The sequence below is a fragment of the Parus major genome, chromosome 4, assembly GCF_001522545.3.
Source record: "Parus major isolate Abel chromosome 4, Parus_major1.1, whole genome shotgun sequence".
Classification (NCBI taxonomy): Eukaryota; Metazoa; Chordata; class Aves; order Passeriformes; family Paridae; genus Parus; species Parus major.
Genome location: NC_031771.1, coordinates 37,925,161 through 37,947,364, shown reverse-complemented (window position 1 = coordinate 37,947,364; position 22,204 = coordinate 37,925,161). Strand labels below are relative to the sequence as shown.

Here is a 22,204-nt window from a genome sequence, read left to right as displayed (position 1 = left end):
CTTCATTGTCATATTTCACCTGCTACTTCTGTCCTTGAACATGACAACATTTCGTTCAACATTCATTCTGGCTGCTTGATGTTAGACAAAAGCTTGTGCAGGAAGGGTTTCATGGAAATAAATAGCTCGTGCATAAAAATGTACTTTACAGAGTATCTCAGCCTACCAGAATTTTACTTGCTCTGAGTTTTGGGGTATTAAACTACATCCAGAAGTTCTACAAACTGTTTTATTTTATGGGTGACAGAGTGGTTCAGCCACACCTTTCAGGTAAGCAAGTGCCTGCACTGGCTTGCTAAATGAGGTTAAACCACAATGCTTGGCTTTAAAAACAAGACACAACACACTGAAAAAATCAAAACAACTTTGAAGCAACCCATTGTGAACAACACTTAATCTTGTTTTGTTCTGTGCCAACAATCACTCTGGAAAATATTTTGAGAATAATAAGCCCAGCTGTGAATTAGACAATAATTTAGGACACTGCTCTCAAATCATATTATGAGTTATGAGGATATGTTTCACAGAATTGAAGGAGTCAAATATGGAAGTACCAGTAGACTTTCTGTAGAAAAAAAAATGAAGCTGATAAATTGAATCAAGATGGACAAATGGAAATATTACAATGTAATTATTCACAAAAAAGTCTTCTATTATTCTTTAGTGGGACATTTTCAAGATACCATTTAAGATTAATCCATCATCAATAGAAAAGTTTTATGCAGAGAAGTGCTTATAGCAAAGTCACCTTTATATTCCACAGTGAGAAGGCCAATTGTCTTGAAATAAATGGCCACTATTGTTGTTAGTCTAAAAATCTCTGAACCTTGTTGCCAAGCACCATTTTTAGATACACCTCAGCAAACACAGCACTCCAAAACTGTTAAGCAAACATTATGATGTCTGTTTTTGTCTTTTAAAAGCAATGTACAACAAAAGGAATCCTGATAAAGAATCAGGACACCAACATAAAGGTAAAATTGGTGTGCGCTTTACACACATTTTCCTCCTTGTGTCCTCTTATTATCTCTGCTGTTACTATTCACATTACTTTGCAGCTACTAGCAAAGGCAAGAGAAGTAATCTGGAGATGTAGGCAGAGTCCATTGCTTTCTAAACATGTAACTAAACACATTCTAGAGATTTGATCCGCAATTATAACACATCACTTAATCTTTCCTTTCTGTTATGAAATTTTTACCAAAATATTATTTAACTGTGATGTAAATACTTTTAATCAAGCACAAACAATTGTAACTATGAACATGAAATTTTGTCCCTCACTTGGTGTTTCTATTGGCTCCTGCAATCTTTTACATGCTAAAAGTTCAGGCTGGCAGAAACTGTTACAGTGCTATACGGAGAGTTATTGCTCTTAAGAAGAGTCACTACTTGTGGTATGAAAAAGTCAAACTGAAAGTGATACATTTGAGGGCAATGATCCTTTTCATCTTAATCTAAAAGATTAAGCAGGACAGAACACAATAGACTCTTCAGTTAAAATAGGTGATGCCCAAAAGCAGCTCTCTATGGAAGCTATACTACTGCAAAGTAAAGAATCTCTAAATCAACATTACTCAACTCAGAAGGGATTATTTTAAACTTCTTTGGTAGCAACTTGAAATTCTTAAACTTATTCAGTGTCATAAAAACCAAAACAGCTACTGAGAAACAACAGAGAGCCTACTTTCTTACCAAAAATAAAGTAAAAATGGTTGCAAAACGTAAGTACGAAAACGTCCTGCTTTGAGAAGGGAAGACACCCTTAAAAGATGGCATAAATTTCTAAATTGCCTGAGTTAAAGGTGTTTAAAAGATGACTTCTGTAATTTATGCTTCATCCTAGCCCCAGGAAAGATGTAAAAGTTTCCGTATTTTTATGCTGGGCCACAAAGAAGGGGTATTTGTTGCAAATCATTGATTGCTATAGGAAGACATCTGGGTGTCTCAAGCACTACACAGTTGCACCACTTCTGACCCATTCACCAAGACAGGATGGCTGATGGCAGCAATATCTCATAAGCTCATAATTTCATAAGCTCTACTTTGCCACGGTTCCACCTGGGTCATCCATAGACTGCTCTCTTCCTAACAGGCAAGAGTAGACCTCCAGGGCTGGCTTACAGCTTCCTACCTCTCAGTGAAAACCTTAAGAGTATAATGTAGGCAACAGATTGTTCACTCAGCTCCTTTTCAGATAAAAAAATTCTTCATGATGAAAGCAATCTGTTCCAATTAAAAAAAAAAAATAAATCCATGTTAAACAAAACCATTGCAACTCTTCCTACTGACTGCTGTGCCACCAAATATATCTGCAGTCACTGAAGTTGCCTGAGTGTAGGTGTGCTTACAAGCCCACTCTATGAGCAGAATTTCCATAGCAATCACAGCTCCCAGAAGCACTACCTTGAGGCATTTAAAGATAAACCTGGTTTGGGTGGAATAAAAATTTAGCACTACGTGCCAAGATCACAGCAGTCCAGAGTGCACCACACCAGACAGAATCAAGCTTAACACCTCACAGGGCACTTCTACATTTCAATAAACTGGGTCAGTATCTGCATTTCAGAATCTAGATCTACAAGCACAGCATAGCTGAGTAACAGCCCAGCACAGCAATGCTAACAAAATAGTGCTGTTAAGACAAGATAAATTTAAAAATTGCAACAGGTGATGGATCCTATCTTTACCTGTTCTTGCAGCCAAGCACCAACATCTTAATTATGCCTAAGAGAATTCTAAATAGCAATAAAAAATAAATTAATGTAAAATAATATTATCTTTTAACTACTACAACAGCACACGCAATAGCTGTCAAAATCAATAAATCCATACAGTTATGAATTGCAACATTCAGCATGAAGACACTCTATAATAATTCCTCCAGTGCTATTACTCTTGGTAGGTTTCAGAAGGATAAACCTATATCCTACATCTCAGTAAACACTGTTTAGGTGTTAGAGTACCCTACTCACTTATCTGATTTTCCTCCTTCTCTTCATTTCATCTTTTGCCTACCACCTCTTTCCCCTACAGCAAACAAAAAAATTTGGACATTATCAGTCACCTTTACCCTGTCTCTGAACACCCAAGTATAACAGTGTGCTTGGCACAGCCAGCAGTATTTGGAATGAAAGTAGTTTCATACCAATCAAGTTAAATTATAACCCATACTAGCCTCAGTCCAAATTCTAAAAAGACCACCAGCATTAGACAGAAAAACATCAGGGATTTCTGGGAACTGTAGCCAGCTGTAGCACACCAGTAGAGCCTTCCAGGCATCACAAGTACATGCAGCTTCAGAGAATCACCTTCCACAGCTTTATCCTTTTAGTTCCGTCTGGACTGTGCATTAAGACAGCAGCAAACAAAAATCCCTGCTGAATTGAAGTGACTGGAAACAGGTAGGTGCTGGGAGGGGATATGAGCTAGCTGGGCACTGGGTAGCTTGTGTCTCTGCTAGACAGTAATAAAGTAGAGAAGGATGGGAAAGAGAAATTACAAATTAAAGTGTAATAGTCCAAAAACTGTGTGCTCTAAAACGGAGTCAGAAGAGAATAGTCAGAGTAGAAGCTGAAATATGAGTTGGGCTACAGCAGTTTTCTGTGAACTTGTTTTAAAGTGTGTCTCAAGTCTTTCCCAAGAAAGGTGGTCAGTTTAAGCCTTAAAAGGAGGCAGCTAAGAAGACTATCACTAAAAAAGTCCATAGATAGTAGGATAACAAATAATTTTAACTTTTTCTAAGGTTGGTTTTTGCTGTAAATAAACCTAAAATGTGGGGAAGGGAGGTGGGTAGTTAACTAAGAAGGTCATGCACAGAAGTTCAAGTCATCCCTCATGCAGCTTGTCATTGTTGCAGGCACCTGCCACTCACAGGCCATCCCCACTAACTGGAATGGCCTTTTTTCAAGATGGGACACCCTCAAACATTAATCACTGCACTCATCACACTCTTGAGGCCTACAAGGGCCACACAGCAAATGGAAGTTGCACAAAAGCAGTGGTCATTCTAGTGCAAGGCTTTCTCCTTACCCCACAGAACATGCCTTTTTGCATGGCTACAAGCCTGCCCTAACAAGATTCACTTTGCTCACAATCACCACAGCAAGCTTTTGCCCACCATGTCTTGCTTCACAATCCCCTGTCACCCCTAGACAAAGCTCCTCCCTCCATATCCTCAGTCCTTTCTCGACACCTTCTGTCACACCTAGTGGTGGCTGCTGCTCTCCAAACAACCACTTTTCACGAGACTGGAGGCCTGCTCCAAACACGAGGCACTCCACTGATGGGTAAGGGCCCCCCCACATAACAGGTCCTCTCTTGGAAGACAAGCCCACCAAAACATGAGGCACTCAGCCCATGAATAGCATCAGCGCACCCTTCTGCCACCCCCACCACCTTCACACCATATGGGAGCTGCAAACATGCATGTGCAAGTCTTTCAGAGGGCTGTCCTTCCCCCGACAACTCACTGCTCACAAGCCCACAAGCTTTCCTCAATCCCTTGCTGCCACAGCACACTTCACCCTGCCACCTTCAAAGGCATCTTCTCCTTCTGGACAAACTCATTCATCTGTTCCCAGCCATCCTCCCCACCCTGATCCCTTTTCCATAGACTGCAAGCCCACCCGAATGCTTTCACAAGGCCCTTTGCTGGTAAACACCATCTGGTGTGCACCCTGCCTGTGGAATGCATATACCGCTCTGCACCTTTCCTGTGGAAACCCTTCCCGACACCATCCAGTGAGTACTTTCTCCACAAGCCCAAAAACGTGTTTCAGAGGAGACCCTCAGCCTCTGAACACTCCTGCAGCCTGGCTCCTGCTGGTCCCACAGCAGGTGGAAGCTGCTCACAAGCGTGTGTTACTGTGGAACGAGGCTGCACTGTTCACTGGCAGCTCACTTCTCACAAGAGTGCTAGCCTGCCCAAAAGCTATCCCCTCACTTTGGGACTATTACCATGGGATCTTCCCACCCATGAAACCCCCACAAAGCATCTGCCAAGCTTTAAGAAGGCTTCTGCCCACCCCCGCAGGACATACCCACCTCGCCTGCACAAGGCCTGCTTTCTCCGTTCCATACTCTTATTTCTCTAACTCCACGGTTTACTTCAATTGTGAAAGCAATTGTGAGCAACACAGGATTGTTGATTCTATGTGTGCAGTTGCAAAATAGCTGTCATTACAAAAAGCGTGAGAAGTGACACAAATGTTTATTCTTGGCTTTTCTTGGGGTGCTAATGATTAATTCTTAATGTTTCACACTTCCCCCCTCAGAAATTGTAATACAGGCCTGGTAACTAGAGTGGAATGGATAATCTTTGATTACTATTACTAGGTATGATAAAAGCTATTTAAAAAAAATCAAGTAAAGGCTTGGTTTGAAGATTATTTTAACTTAATTCCTAGAAAGGAAGGTTCCCATACTGCTTCATTATATATCCTTTTTTTCTCTTGGCAACCTTTCGAAGGTTTCATTAGCAGTAATGTACCAAAACTGAAGAATTGGTTTCTGTTAGAAAACAGTAATTTTCTAACTTTTTATAATTTTTAAAAAAGTTTTAATCTAGTAGTTATATGAGGGGCTAAGATTGTGAGACTTAAATATGGAGAAAGAGAGCATACAGATATTATTTGAGATAAAGAGCCACACCAATTTCTATGATCTAACTCTATCCTTTACTTTCTGCAACATGAGAGAAGTGAGTTTCAGTATTTTTAAGGAACAGTTGAACACCTTAAACCCTAGAGAAACTGAATTTCTCAGTGAAAATGTAGTGGATGTTGCTATAGTGTTAAAATAAAAAATCCTGTTATAGTCTACCATAAAGCAGATCATTTAATTTGGCAATATTTGTTCCCTGTGGAAATGAGTCCAACTGTTTGCTGTAATATCTACCCAATGGCACACAAGCTTTGGAGCACCAATAGCTATGAAATCTTGTTTTCAAACCAGAAAAGCTCTGGACCATGGGGCTGGATTGTAGGCATGATTAAAAATCTTGTTCTTCCTGAAAGTTAATTCTGTGGTGTGAATGAGTCAGTCTTGTTTCTGCCCAGTTCCCTTCTGTTTCAAGGTTCTTCAAATTATATGGATGTGTGATTTTTACCTTGCTTCTTTTTCCTTGCACACCTCCCTAATTACATTGCTTATGAGATTGAATAGAGTCGTATTTTTTCTTAAAAGGAGAAAAAATTTATGCATGAAATTTAAATGTATACCATACTAAGCTTTTAGTTTGCTTGCCCTGGCAGATTGTCACCTACTCAACTTTAACATATTTTAGTTGAGCCACTTATTGAGAAACTGTTTCTTTGAAAAACTCACTGAAACTATGAGTTTTCATTTCAGTACTGAATGGAATTAATGATTGAAGCCTTGAGCTGGCTTGAGAACATGGTCAAGATGTCTTTTCTTTAAAAATACCAACAAAACAAACAAGTGTTTTATGCTTACTACTGAGGAGAAGAACAGCTTCAGTATCTCCCCTAGTCTTTTTTCAACCCTTTTATTGCTTTCATAATATTGGATTAAGGAAAGCAGAGTCAACTAAAATAACCCTAATTGTATGCTTACCAAAATACAGTAATTCAAATACAAAACCATGTTGCACAGAAGATGGCCAGGCTTTACACTAATAAAAACTCAGTATAGAAAAAGTCACTGTAATACGTCAAGAAATAGTGAAAATTAGAATAATAACGAAGTTGTCGTCACCCTGAAGAAAGAATCTGTAGATGGATTTTGCTACTGTGAAATAGTTGTATTTTCTGTGGCAAGTGTGCTTTAAGAATTACCTGATTAAGAGTGGTAGGGTAATTTTTGGTCCCTGTGGCTCCTGAGTTTTTGACAGAAGTTAGAGAACTAACTTGTTTTGCTGTGGCAAGTTGGTGAAAATCCAGACTCTGCTTGGCTCATAAATTAAGGTAGAAGTTAGCCACACAACTGGTCTTAAAGTAGCCTCTCTGCCTAGTGCTGCTGGGCACGGCACAAGAATTAGAGTGTAACACATTTATTATAAAACTTGTGGAGTGGAATATGAGCTGGAGTTATTTGCACAGTTTTATTGGTGCACGGCTAGAGGCGAGTTTGCTTTTCGTGGAAGCTGTACCAACTTTGGCAGAGGAACAGAACTTGAATTTCTTCAGAGAGTCTTACAACTTTAATATTTTCATTTTTGAGGAAACAGCGAACTGTTTCAGTGAAGATTTTGAAGTGTAATGTATGTGTAAAAATATCGAGCCCACCAAATACCGACTAGATGCCAAAATAAATGATAGTTACAACTGCATTTACTACAAGAAATGTGAAAGTGACCTTTCAAAAACCAACTGATAAGTGAAAAGACTCTGTAATAGCACTCAGAGTAGGTCTTTTCAGATTTTTCTGCATGTATGTGGTTTAACTGAAGAGTCTCTAGGTCATCTCTGAGACTGCTATTACAGTGATACTGCTGTAACAAAGTTAGTTAGATTTCTCCTTTGCACTTGTTGGGGTATGTCCTGGAGTTACATTGGGTGCAATCAGCAGTGAGGCAGCAAGGTTTAAAGCTACAGTGGTAAAATATTTTCTTATTAGATGTGATAGGATAAAAAGTTGCTTTTAAGTCTTGGAATCTGCCATAGTATATGCTGACAGGTAAAGACGAAGAACCGTTTGCAGTCCTGATTGCCTCAGGTAGTCCACTTCTGTTTAACAATATAACTAAATAGTTGAAATAATTACAACTTTTATACTGCTTTCATTTATCCCTTTTGAACATCACCTGCCTCCTAGGAACTTCCAATTTAAGTCATTGCTGAGATGAGAAGAGTTAGCAAAATGCATCTGAACTTAAATTAGGAAATACAGTTCTGAGTGAAAGAAACTGTCAAGTGTCTACTGTAGTATAAATGGTATTCCAACACAACTGGCCAAAACCTCAACTAATTTTCTGCCAATGTATTATTAACTGGGGGGAAGTGCTATAAGTAGTCTTATCTGCTCTTCCTGTAGTTTCTCATTCTGCTGTTACATGTAGTCTTTGTTAACTCCAGGGCATTTTTATCTAGATTGACCCAAAGCTTCTTAGTGATAAGGGAAAACTGACATAGCAGAAGAGAGGAAGTGTCAGGAAGTGTCAAGAAGTATCAGGTCTGGTGCTTCTGCCACCTGAGTTGTGAATTGAGAGGTAAAGATGTTTCTGTTTTTCTATTTACACAGTTTTGTTATTGTGTAACATTCTGTTCCAGACTCTTTTCTCCTTTTTCTTTCAGAGACAACAAGTTTGCAAATGCTTCCAAGACTATGTCAAGTTTGAGGTAGGTAGTGAAGACTGATGCTATTTCTGCCCTGGACAGCTGCTTGCCTTCTGCCTTACAGTACTCAGCTGTGACTAATAGTAAGTGGGGGGATATAATGAACAACTGGAAGCTTGCACAATAATGTTATTCAAAGTAGTGTGTGCCATTGTCAATATAAACTCAAACATATTGAATGCTATCATAATAACCTAGCAGCCTTCCAAATTGCCTAGTAGACTCTGAAAGCCCTCCTTATTGAGACTTTGTAAAACCCCGGCATATTATATTAAATAAATGGATGTTGTGCTCTTAAGCTTTTCTAATGGGGATTAAAATCTTTGTCAGTTTTGCTTTCTACACTGTAGCCTTACATAGGCCCATATGTTGTACTTGAATGTGCTAAAGAGTCTCGCTGAGACTGGAGAAAATGCCAATCCCCTGAGGATGTGAGCACCTCCTAGGCTTTTTCTTTAATCTCATAGTTGTACTTTTTATTCCTTCTTTGAAGCAGCTGCTGTTTTTTCTGACATATTTCATTTCGACATATAGGATACTAACACTGACTTCTGGTCAAGGCTTTGCATTCCAGCAGTGTTGAAATCTGGCCGCTAGTACATCATGTACTTTGAGGTTGGGTCCCGTGGATAATGTACAGAAACGGTGTATTTAGTATCAGAGTGGTAGTTCCACTAGCTATTTACCTTTTTGAATAATAGGTGCTATGAAAATAAATGAGAATTGTTTAGAACTTGCCATTTAAGAACTACACAACTTGGTATTTGGTAGCCTGAGGGTACGGGAGATCGAATTTATTTGTGGGAATGAGTTTGCAAGTGACGGCTACCGCAGAGAAAGGAGGTAACAAATTCTCCATTAGTTGTAAATCTGTCTGTGCTTTCTTGAAGCCCAACTGCCTCTGTCCCTCCTGGCTCTGGGAGTGCCCCAGATCTACAAACAGGGCTTGTTCTATGCGGAATTGAGTTTGCTGTAGGACTAATGCCTCAGATAACAGCAGCATGTCAGTGTCGGTAGCTTTTAGCCTGTTAACACACTAACCGGTATTTTTCAAGTGTCCTTCAAATAGCAAACAATATTTTTCAAGGAAAAATAGTAGAATATTGACTCTATTAAATATTTGTAAGATTTACTTGATCAGTGATTGTTTCAGCTCAGTAACCTGCTAATTTTTGACAGATCTTGCTTTCACTGGAAGCAATTGGCTTTTTTAAGTCAGAGTTTCTAGAATCATATGACACTTGACAGTCTTGCTTTCTGTCTTAAAAATAATTTCTAGTTCATGAAAACATAAACTAAAGTGCACTGCAAAGGTGGTGCAAAGACGGGGGTTAGCGCACACTCATTATTAACTTCACCAACTTGGCAAAGGTAAGTAGCTGATCTTTGTTTTTAATGTTGATATTTTTATTTAATAATGCAAGAAAATGAAATTGTGACACATGGGTTTTTTTGTTTCTGTAATGCTTTTTTTGTGACTTGAGACGTTTCCTGTGTTCTTCCAAGATCTGTTATGATTATAGCATTACCTTTACTTCTTCATGCTGCCCTCCAAAATATTGCTTAAAAAAAAGTAAAGCTGCTTTACATGAAACTCTTTAGATTCATTTTCTCTTAGACACATTTAAGAAAAGATACTTTTCTTGTTTAAGGGAACTTGATGAGGAACTCTGGTATAACTTGCCAGAAGACACTTAGAAGTCAGTATCTAAGGTATTTACAAATGGATATATATCTGCCATGCCTAAAAAATACCTGTGTAAAAACTTCTACCATATATGAAACAGTTTGAAAAACACTTTTAAATAGAATAATGAAAAATAGCAGTGTACTGAGATTAATATACTAGCTCTTTCTTTGTTAAGGTTTATTGGAGAGCTTTTATGGATAAAGCTCTTCTTTTGTCTTGATGTTTGATCTCTTTAATGAAATTAATGAGCCTAAATTTTCTTCTGGTTCTATAGCTGCTGATATTATCTGAGCTATGCATTTTGATTTCACATGATATGCTTGCCTTGAAAATATGTATTTTGTCACTACTGAAGATTCGTTTCATATTCTCCACTGCAACTTTCTCTACTGAATAGAAATGAAAGTGTATATGTGATCTAACAAACAGAGATTTAGAATGCTAATTCTAATCCCCTTTCCTTCTGAGTGCTGATTGAATTTAGTCTTAGTGAATTAAACTGCTGTTAGATATCAGTTCAGTTACTTTAAATCCTGGTGGATGGTTAGAATGTGCCCAGAAATTGTTAGTGCCCTGCAGCTGGGAAAATGTAGCTGAGCATTTCAATAGGTGATGGTTGACCTAGCGCAGCTCTGTTATACATAAAATGCATAAGGAAAACTTCAATTATGTAGATCTCTTTAAATAGTTGGATGTAATCTGTAGCTGAATAAAAGCTTTGTTTAATCTTACAAAGGCCATGAAGTAGACAAGTTGATTCCTGATCACTTTGCATTTTCTGGTGCAGCAGAAGTAGTAAAAAATGTCAAAATTATTAGCAAATTGTATATTAAAAATAGGTGTTGGGTCATTTACTTTAAAAAAATAGAGGCATTGAAAGATTTCAATAAGCCTCAGTCACACTTTCAAAATTTAAAGTTTACAGTGACAGAACTTTAGATGTTAGGTGCTCCAGCTGAATTAAACTGTCTGTGTATCTTGATGTTGGAAATCCTTGAAAATAATTTCCAATCTGGTTGCAAGATGGGATTTACTTCAACATAGGCATCTAAATTCAGAGAAGTGATTCTGGGAGCCAGTGCTGTTACCCAATTTTCAGTTAACCTTGGGAACTGGGATTTGTTAGTCTGGGGATTGTCAAGATGGGGGCAGGGAAGGTTAAAAAAGGATATTATATGGCCTTTGTACATACTGAGATAGCATTGTAGCTTTGACAAGTCTCAGCATATTAACACCTATTCATCTCAAAACCCAAACAGGATTCATAAATCCTTTCTCTGCCTGGAAGCTGGTTCTGTCACCTCTCCTCAGAAAGCGTGTTTAACACTAATTCCTGGTTGGGTTTCTGAACAGCCTGTTGTATTCCACGGGGAAGGTCAATAAAGGCGCCTTTACAAGACAGCCCGGTGCTAAGAATTTACCTCTTATTGGTAAATAAGTTGTATTTACCAATACAACTTGGTATTGTATTGGTAAATACAGTTTAGGTTGAGGTTTTTCTCCCTCTGATGTGAGCAGGCTCTTAACCATATTTCCCAATTCATTCCTATATTTAACTAGAAGGCTTTAAGCTAGCTTGGCTGCTTGTTGAAAACTCATTACTCAGCTGAAAAATGTTTCACAGGAAGAAAACATTGTATTGGTACAGGAGTGGAAGCTTGAGGCAAGACTCCCACTCCACTTGTAAGAGGCATCACAGCCATTTTTATCATAGCTATGGTAGTAAGAACAAGCCCTTAAAAGGCATGTTAACAGCTGTAGCATGTATGAAGACAAGATTGTTAACTTAAATTTGTATTACACCCTTTGCACAGGTGACAATAACAGTGTGTTTTAAGCTTTGAAGGGCTTGGGGGGTTTTGGGTTTTGTTTAAAAGACCACCTGAGAAGTCTGTACCACAATATTTGAGGGTTTTAGTGGTAGAATTCTCATTCTCTCTACATAGATACAATATGCTGATTTTTAGTGGGTGGATATATTGTACTCATTGGTGAGGATTCACTATGTACTGCAACATCAGGAGAATTATCATCTTCATTCTTAAAAGATCTGGATGAAAGCCTTTCAAGATCAGGAAACATCCTGGTTTTCTGCTCAAAACTGAGACAAGTAGGCGTATATAGTGTGCATGCCATTGGTTATATTGTGTTAGTTGTTTCATTTAGTCTTGTAAAATCAAAAATAGATACAAGAATGCTATTCTTACTTAAGTGATGCAATTCATAATACCCTTCTAAGATGGATTAGGTAACCTTATTTAACTCTATCCTTTAGAGGTCTTTAATAACCTTAACATATCTGTCATTCCCATCTGTTTTAATTTAAGGCTGATTATGCTAACATGCTTTAAAACTGCAAACCACCTGACCATTCAATATTGTTTTAAGCAGATACAGCTTACAGTATTTTCAGAATATAAACACAAAGCTTGTTATTGTGAAGCAATTAATTTTATTAGGCTTGTCCTTGTTTAGTCTACATGTAAGCTTGGAAAGCTATAAACCTTTTTTGAGAAGCTTTTCTTGGTTTGGAATTTCCCCTCCCCCAGGCGAGCTCTGCTAACCTGCTACTGTTCCTGTAACTGCCATTTTTCTGAACGTGTCTCCTGGGAAATAAATGAGCCCAGCTGAAGGTTAAGGTGTGAGCAGTGAGCTCAGCAGCCATCCTGTCAGATGGGCCAGGAGGTAAAGGTTTGATGCTTCCTAACAAGTAACAGATTTGATTGTGGTTCTTCACTGTGCGTGAATGCCACATGTATGTCGTAAACGCCTTATGGGGTAGTAAAGGCTGCCATGCAGGACAGAGGAGAAAGGGCAACACTGGAAGGGTACAGGAATATGCTGTATTATTACCCTGCACACTATCTGGCAAGCAGGCTGCAACCTTTTTTTGCTGGAGTGTTCTCATTTCAAGGTATTCATATTTTCATTGTAATTGAATATTTCCTTCAAATAAGATTTATTGGGATTGCTGGACTGTTGATGCATTAGGTTAAAGGATGTATTGTAAGAAAGCACTTTTATAATGTAAGCTATCATTTTTTAAAGTGTTTAAATTGTATGTATCGCTAATTGATCTCCATTGAATATTTTATATCTAGAAATTTAAAATAGGCTGCAAAAGATGGCTAATTACAGAAGCCTTTTTCTGCTTCTATAACTTGGTTTTGTGTGTTGCTGTGAAATAAATGGTACTTAGATACATATTCAGAATTGAAGAGAAACTGCTGCTGGGGTGACAAGGCATATCTTACTGATGATCTCTGTGAGTATATTTAAGGAACAGTGAAAGGAGACTGTAACCTGCAGACTAAGAACTGAATCAGACCATGGCTACGCAGTGGAAATGGAAGTTTGGTGGAAGTGGGTTGCTTGAAATATGCTCAGTGGTACCACTGGCTAGTGACATAAGTGCTATCATAGTAATGGTGTAAAGAGTTATAATGAAAAGGCCGGTATTAGTATGTTGAATGCTTTTGTTGGTCCCAGGATGATTTAAAATCTGATTCAATAAGCTGAAGCTAAAGATGTAGTGATTTAATGGATCAGAAACTCTACAGGGTGTTTTTTAACTCTGAGTGAATGTCATCTTTTGTCTTCTGTCTATAGCATGTATCTGTCAGCACAGATAGGTGTAGTGTATTGAATAAATACTTCTAAACTGAGGCTGGCATTCCTTGTTCAGATAGTTCTGTTGTTGCAATACTGGAAAGTAGCAACAATTGTATTTAAGTAAGTATTTACAAATAAAATGTGACATATGGTTAATTATGTCAAGTCAGTCCATGTGTGCCACATGTGGGTAGCATGTATAAGAGTAATACAGAAACTGATGGCATGTTCTGAAATTATAGGGACAAATCAGAGTTCTGATCTTTAACTTGCTAGGATTGCGTCTTCAAAGCTCATTTATGTTTATATCTTGATATGAAATGCAGGAACAAATTGGTTAACTGATTGTGTCTTTAATTTCCTCAGCTTGAACAAGTTCATATTTTTACCAAAGCACTGGCAGGTCTGAAGTTGAGTGGATGCAGGTTATATCTTCTGTTATTGGTCAAACACCTTATATGTGAAAAGCTCAGTAATCATTATGATAGATTTTCAGTTCCAGGTGCCATAATTACTTTTAAAGGCTCCTAAATTAACTAAAACGTACTCTCTAATACAGCTGTACAGTTTCAGATAATGTGTTCTCAGATGAACTGCTAAACACAGGCAATTTTATTTATTTCCCTGTCAATACTCTGATCGTACATTTTTGTTACCCTGCTTTACTTTAGCTGCCTATCCATTTCCTCCTGTTTAAATACTTTGTGCTTTGCACATACTTTGATTTGTGGATTCTCTACAGAAAAAAACCCAAACAGCAACAAAAAACCCTACAACTTGTCATTATAGTGATTAAAAGGCATGAAGAGTTAGATATAGACAGGAATTCAAACAGCTTATATCTAAGAATTAGATTATTTAGGTAGTGAAACCTGGATGATCAATTCCTTTCCTTCAGACATCTTTAAGTGGAAAGAAGAAAAACAAAGGTCTCAGTGTTTTTCCAGCTGTTCTGGGGCAGTTTGGAGTATTTCTGTTTCATGTATATGAATATAACTATATATATGAGTGTATAAATATATATATATATATTCAGATAACAGGAAAACTAGGCAAGTACTCAATGCTTTTTTTGTGCCAAATTAAAAAAAGTCATCAATGATTTACACCTCATAAAAGCAGTGCTTGGAGGAAAATTTCTTGGGGTTAAGTAACTTTGAACTTCATATTTATGTGAAAGAAAAGCATTTACTTTCAATAAATTTTTAATATTTTTTTTAGTGTTCAACTTTTTCTAAGGATCATGTGCCTTTGGCACTGCAAAAGGGAAAACCCGATCTTAAATAAACATTAAGAAAAGATGTGCATGTGCGTGAAAACTGATTTCCTGGAGTGAATGGGGTAAGGGTGAAGATGAGTTCTTTAAAAGAACAAATGGGAGAAAATAAAAGTACCAGTACCACTTACAAAAGTTAATGCACTTAATTTTTGCAATTGTATTTATCTTCAAATGTTTTTTCTTTGCAAGGGGACAAGGTTCATGGGAAGTTAGTTCCAGAAAAGTTGCAAAGACTAACGGACTAGAGGTGACCTTAGGCACTAAGTTTTACTAGTTTTATCGGGGAGACTCCAAAGTAAATGATTATTTTACAGCCATCTTACCAGTGTGTCTTTCTAGATACAGCTTCTTCAGCTCATAGGATGTTTCAGTGTGATAAATGGGCACCAAAAGGGGCTCCTTTTCCTATAGACCTACAAGAAGATACAGAACCATAATACTGCAGCATAGATGGGGAGGAGCAAGGGAATATCTTTATTAAATCCCTTACTAAGAGACTGCATTAGAAAAGTCAAGGCAGCTGTTCCTATTTCCTCTGTAAATGCTAAAAATGTTTCTTTATAGTTCTAGTTAATATCAATGCAAATTCAAGGTCCCTCTCTTAATGGCACATAAAAAATCATTTATGGAGGACCTTCAGGAGTTTCCATTAACAAATAATATAGTTAGACAAGATGGATCTGTAAAATATGTGATGACATGGATCTGTTACCCACACTGCACTTAGGGTGGAAATACTTCACAGGATCATGCTAGAACTAGCCCAGACTAAGTGAACCAAGATGGTATATCTACCACAAAAAAACATGTAATTTGTGTTCTTGAGGGATATTTGTCAATATAGCTAATAAAAGATAAACTTCAGAGCACATCGCACACTAGGTAATCAGTTCTGTGAAGTTTGACTTTTTAGATTTCCATGTTTTTTACTTGTGTAGGCCTTTAAATTTATTATTACTCATACATATATATAAATTTAATATATACTCATATATATTAAATTTATTATATACTCATATATATATCAAGATATATATATATACATCTAAACTGATGTATTAGAGATTAAAGTCAGTTTATAATGTCAATTACTTAAAGTAAACTCTACTTAAAACTAGAATACCACCTGAAAGGAGTACTAGAAAGTCACTGTGTAATCAAATTTTAAAAAGCTCATTAAGAATTACCAGATAGTTATTCTGTTCTCTTAATATTTACTGGATTTTAGCTGTTTGAATAGGCAGCTATTGGACAGACCATTTCTATTAAATGCCTTTGTTGAGAATATACAGTCTTTAAGCAATTTAACTATTACTGGTTAGGAAGGAAAGGTCAATTTTTATATAGAGCAGTGAAGGATGAATTGGCATAATCATCAATGCCTCAGGGCTATCACAGAAATATGTTTCCTCAGATAAAGTAAAGCCAGACTTTTATAAAATTTACATTTTAATTTCTTTTGCTTGCTAGACTTAAAAACAGGCAGGTTTTTTTATAGACATATAGGCATTTTGTGTATACTTATTTGGATATTGAACACATGTTCACTTTCTGTAGAAATGTGTTTTCTTGCAAGCCTGATGGGTATGGCATACAAGATATGCCAAGCTGGTTTTATATAAAGGTAGTGCTTGCAACTGTGCTATAAAAGCTTGAAAACTGAGCCCTGTGTTTCTCAGCAACAGACATGGGGAAGAAGAGGTTTGAAGCCCTTGCCAGGAAGTCTGTGAAACACACCAAATACTTCATAAAACTATTTGAATAATATTTATATAGACTTAGAGTTCTAGTGCTTCAGGGAGTCCTTTCATAAAATCCTGTTTGCATTTGGCGGCAGTGACACCGTAGTGCTGTAGGCATCAAAAGAGCATTTAAATATCAAGGAATTAATCTTCAATATTAGTTTCTAGAATAACTACTAGGAAAAATGTAGAAATGTTACTATCACTGTACGGATGAAAACTTAGGCGCATCATGACAATTTAGATGTAATAATCTGAAATCCAGAAAAGCAAAACTGCTTTAGTAATCCATGCAATTGCTGTGTTCTACTTGAGGTAAAACTACAGTAATCTTGCCAGTATGGGTCAGAAATTTATCTGTGTCAAGGGATTTTAAAAATATTTCTTAATTGTTGGATCACTTTCCTCTGTTGGAGTAGTTAGGTAAAAGTGTATTTGGGAAGACCAATGAATGAATGGTGTTCCTGATGAAAGGCACAGCAGTGCTTTCAATTTTCCCATGTGAAAATTGATGAGTTTATTCTGAGCTATAAGTGATGTTGAGAATGACTCAAGTGTGAAATGAGGTGCTGCCATAACCTGGTGAAAAAGAAAACTGCTGCTTTTACTGGACTTCAATGACTGAGGGGGAAGGTGTGGTGGGGAGGAGGGTGTGTAGTGCCTCTATATACACCTCACTGCTCTGCAACAAGACAATTCTTGCCAGTCTCCACTAAAATGAGGAAATGTCATTTGAATTAGCTTGCTTTATTAGCTCACTCTTGAAACAACTGAGGTGTGTTTCACTGAAGTAGCCACGACCCTTGCAGTATTGCTGAGAGGATGTAAAACACACTGAACCTATACCATATAATTATAATATTTTTTATTGTTCATTTCCCATAAAATGAATATAATCACATCTTGTCAAATTAATGGAAAATGCTTTTATGAATTATAAATTCATTAGAAATGCTTTTTTAATAACCATTTTTTTTATTGTTTCTATTTCCCCAGAAACATTGTTTATTTTTCATTTCTCCAGAAGACATTTTTTCCTTATGGTATGTTCAAAAATAGAAAAATGGTTTGTGTCTGAGGGCTACTACCTACCAGTTGTTGTGAAATACAGGCTGATGAAATTAAGAAGCAATGTCCTGTCTTCTCAGCCATATTGTTGCATATAACGACATCGGAGTGATGCAGTGTGGCATTCATAAATTTGCAGATCATACATATACATTTTATGTAGAGTGCCATAGCTGCATGCAGGCTGTGCACAGGCACTAGAATTTTAAGTTCTTGCCCTTTCATAATATCAGCATGGCTTTTGGTATAGAGTGTTTTGGCACTTGTAGATCTTGTTTGATGCATTCAGAATAATGATTCCATGTCTTCAGTGAAGAATTTGGCTGAGATGCTAGATCAGAAAATAAAGGAAGTAGAATATACTTTGTAGATGTACAATGATTTAACTAGAATTTGCTAGTTTTTCTTAAAAAATATAATTTAAAACAAATTTATATGGCTGTAGTGCTCAGTTTTTCTGATGGAAGAAGAAATGTATGTTAGCCAGTTACCCTAAACTACCTACTCGGCCATCCTGTGACATCACATTAGATGACAGGTTTAATTAGAATAATGCTGAAGAAGAACAGAGAGCTCACTTCCACCTTCACCACAGAATTTTGGACCTAAAACCATTTAGGATTAAAATTTTACAATGGCCTTTGTTACTTTGTTATTTAGAACTGAACACCCAGTGTTCTAATGCCATTATATTTAGTGCTCTGTACTTGGTTTTAATTCACAGTGTATAAAGGAGAATTTGAGGCCATAGAACTATATAGTTTTACTTAAAATAGGTAACTATTGTATCCTGCAAATGAGTTGATGTAAACACACCCTAAATGTCCTGTAAAACTGATTAGGTTTCCAATTAGCTGTTGCTCTAAGATCTTTTGAACATCCAAAAATTTTACACTTGCCTTTTTAAACTAGAGTAGTTGTAACTCCTTTAATTTTCTATGGTATTTTACCTTAAAAGACTCAACAGAAATAATATTCTGCAGTTTCCCATTAAATGAGAAAGATCATATTGGAAAGCTGAGGCTGAAAATAATTTGCTGCTTTCAATTCATTGTGAATTGATGGATTCAGGTTACTTTAAGTAGCTATGTAATATGTTGCAAAGGTGGAGAGCTAATGAATACACAGAATAGGAGATACTGTGTGCTGAAGTAAACTGATATTCTTGAGCTTCTATTAAACTATTCCCCTGAACAGACCTGAGCTAACATCAGAAATTGTGGGAACTGGCTTGCATTCAGGATTCTGTTTTGGTCTATTCATATTTTGTGAAAAGGGGTGGATTGGGAGAAACTCTTTTATATGCAGTGTAATGGTTTAGTCAGAAGGTATGAAAACATGAATAAAGATTTTCTGAATTGAGATGATTGAGTGAAAATACACATGCCTTTGAGACTGGTGGTCACAAGCTTCTTCTAGCCTTACGTTAGCATTCAGATGCACTCAGAGAACAGACTTACCTTCACGCAATCTAACACAGAACTAGAAGCACTTAAACAGCATTTAGCTGTGTTTGTGCTAGACCAATGAGTCTTATTGACATCCTTACACTGTGTCCAGTCCCAGAACACCTGACCTCTGAGAACCAGTTTATTATGCTCTGGGTATTTCTAATGATATTTTTCTGCATGGCCCTTTTTTAATGCAGCATTCTTAAGACAAGACATGAAGTTATTTCAATCCAGAGAATAATTCACTTACAGTAAGGCAAATGACATCCTGGCCTGTATCATCAATAGAGTGGCCAACAGAATTACAAAAGGGATCTTTAATGATACTGTATTCCAATTGTACTGACTTTTTCCATGCATAACTACATATAGAAGTACAGTTGTTATTGTAGCCTGCTGAATTTTTCAAAATGGTGTTCCATAGGTGAAGAGTTGCAGCACACTAATATCTCTTTAAGCACGGTCTCTGTGCAGGGGTCTTGATAGAAACACAGTATCAGTTATATATCAAAGTCATAGAAACTAATTCAAACACTACATAGTTTGGCCTGACTACTAGGCTATTCATGGAGCTGGATGAGCAAGATACTTTCCATGGAAATAACTACTTTTCAGGATTCAGGTTATAATAACTGCTTTTCAGGATTCAGGTATGTAATAGTTCTGTAGTTTTTAAAAATCTTTAAACCATTATACAAGAGTACTGTGAACTGGACTGGATGAGAAGGTTCTTCATGTGTGACACTGAGCCTATGAAGGACTCTGCACCTGCTGCTCTAGCCACTACTCAAGTCTGCAGAACCTAGCTCCCTTCCTGGAATTTAAATGTGTAGACACCTGAGAAAATCCTGCCTGCCTGACATGCTTCTTAAAAGGACAGAACTTGCAGAGGCCTGTAGGCAGCCTGCCCAACTGTGGTACTTGCCTTTGTTGTTATTTGAAATAGCTTGGTAGTCTTCAAAATGCGTGTCTGCTTAAATCTGACATTTATGTCCTTAATAGAACACAGGGAAATTGCAGAAGATGGTTAGTATGCCCATCTGTTCCAGAAGCATGGCAGGACTTCAAGACAGTTTTAGCTTAATATGCTGCCTGGGATGTGTATTGAAGGGTTAAAGATATCGAGTATCCCATTCTCAAATAGGAGGATCTCTTAGAAAACAGGTGAATAACTGTGGAGATACTTGTTTTGAGTTAATCTTCTGCTTTTCTCTAAGATACAATACTAATCAGGTCAAACCCAACTATTTTCCTCCTACTTAGAGTGGGAAATTGAGGTTTACTTGCTGATGACTACTAGAAGTAGTCATTGTAGCTGACTAATAGTCTTTAAATTTGGAGCATGACCAACTTCTAAATACTTTAGGAAGTGAGCCATTTTTTCATGAAAAGAAAGCTTTATAAATGATGTTTCAAAGCCTATTTGTATGAATTAATTGAAATTATTTAAACCAACAGGTAAAACTATGTATGTGTAAAAACAAAGAGTATAATGCTCAGTCTGTTGTCTTAAGCAGATCTTTGTTTACATGTGATGGATTTTTTTATGAGTCAGATTTCTCTGCAAGGGTGAAATCTTCAGAACTCTTTGGATAAAGAAGGTGAGACATTGCTTTTTTGCTCTCACTCTATCAACATCACTATAATTTAGAAATTAGCTCTAAAAGTGCTTTTGTCAGGAAGTTTTTATTAGAATTTATTTTTTATTATTGTTTATTAGAATTTTTAATTAGAATTAGGATATCACTGTAGGAAAGCTGTATTTACCATGAGATTTATTGATGTGAGTCATATGTTAGGAATATTGACTATTTTGGAATTCCATATGTAATAACACCTGGCAAATCTGTTCAGTAGCTTTTTCTTAGCTTAATTCCAGCAATACTAATTATCTGCACATTGCAGCAACCACCTGTTTCCAGGTTTTTGAATAATATGACTGTACTCATGTAAGTGCAATATCACACCTCAGTACCAAAATACAGCACACCCTAATTTCTTCTATAATTAAGTCTTACCTAAGCTTTAACATTTAAAACAGAAGTGGCATCTCTACAGTTGTTTGTCTTCACAGCACAAAGGAATAGAACATATGTTGATATAAGTTACAATACTGTAAATCATTACAGAATTTCAACATCAGGTGTGTCACCAAGAAAGCTGTCATTTATAAGTCAGTCTACACAAAAATACTCTGTTTTTCTAGTTTTTCTACTTTTCTATTTCAAGGACATGTGTACCTTCATAATTACATGCAAAAGATGAATCTAGTGGAAGCTAACTCAGAATTCTTCAGCACTGATTAGGAGGAATAGGCTTTAAAGAAAGCTGGGATCAATGGCATCATGAGATTTAATTCCCCTGGGTGCACTCTCCCAAATGGCTACTTGATTGTGATGATGATCCTGAAAACGCCCTACTTGAAAAATGTATCTATTAAAGACAGAGTGAGTTTTAAAGTTATTAGTAACTTATTTCAGGATCAAGATTGTGTCAGGATTGTGATCATTGTGACATTGATGGTAACGAAAATACAGCAGAATCTGTGAAAACAGAGACAGTGGCAGCCACCTGTATGGCCTTTCCCCCCTCAGTCAATTTTCATGCAGTAATTTTTCAATAGGTAAGGTTTCATAAGGTGAATTCCTACTGAAATGTCAGGAACTTGTCATTTTAACACAAGTTGTCAGGCAAAAGTTGAAAGGCTGCTCCCCAGTTCAAACATTTCCTAATTAGTTGAAATATTCCCCATTTTTCCAGTATTAAGAAAACCCAGAGCACAGTCTGGGGAAGCTGAGAACAATGAACTGAGAAAGAGAGGGAAGGGGCCTTATTTTATTGTATAACTTTCAGTCTTTCAACAAATTTATGATTTCTTTTCTGTCTTACATAGCAATGAGTGAACTGGGATCCATAAGTATTTGTAAAATAAAATGTCTCATCAGTAGTACATTATTTCAGGTATTAACTGATAATTATAACCAAGCTGGTCTCCTTCTCTTGAATCTTCAAATTTATCACCAACCTCAATCTCATGTTTTCTGTTGCTTTTTAATATTTTCATT

The 22,204-nt window shown here is 36.9% G+C and overlaps 1 protein-coding gene across 1 annotated transcript in view; it reads left to right on the top strand.

The window, feature by feature from the left end:
• Nucleotides 1-3,228: 3,228 nt before the first annotated feature.
• SORBS2 (sorbin and SH3 domain containing 2) overlaps nt 3,229-22,204 on the top strand; it is a 202,260-nt gene continuing 183,284 nt past the window's right edge. The window contains exons 1-2 of the mRNA XM_033513982.1: nt 3,229-3,404; nt 8,256-8,380. The gene's annotated coding sequence lies outside the window, so the exon portion shown is untranslated. The remainder of the gene's footprint in view (nt 3,405-8,255; nt 8,381-22,204) is intronic.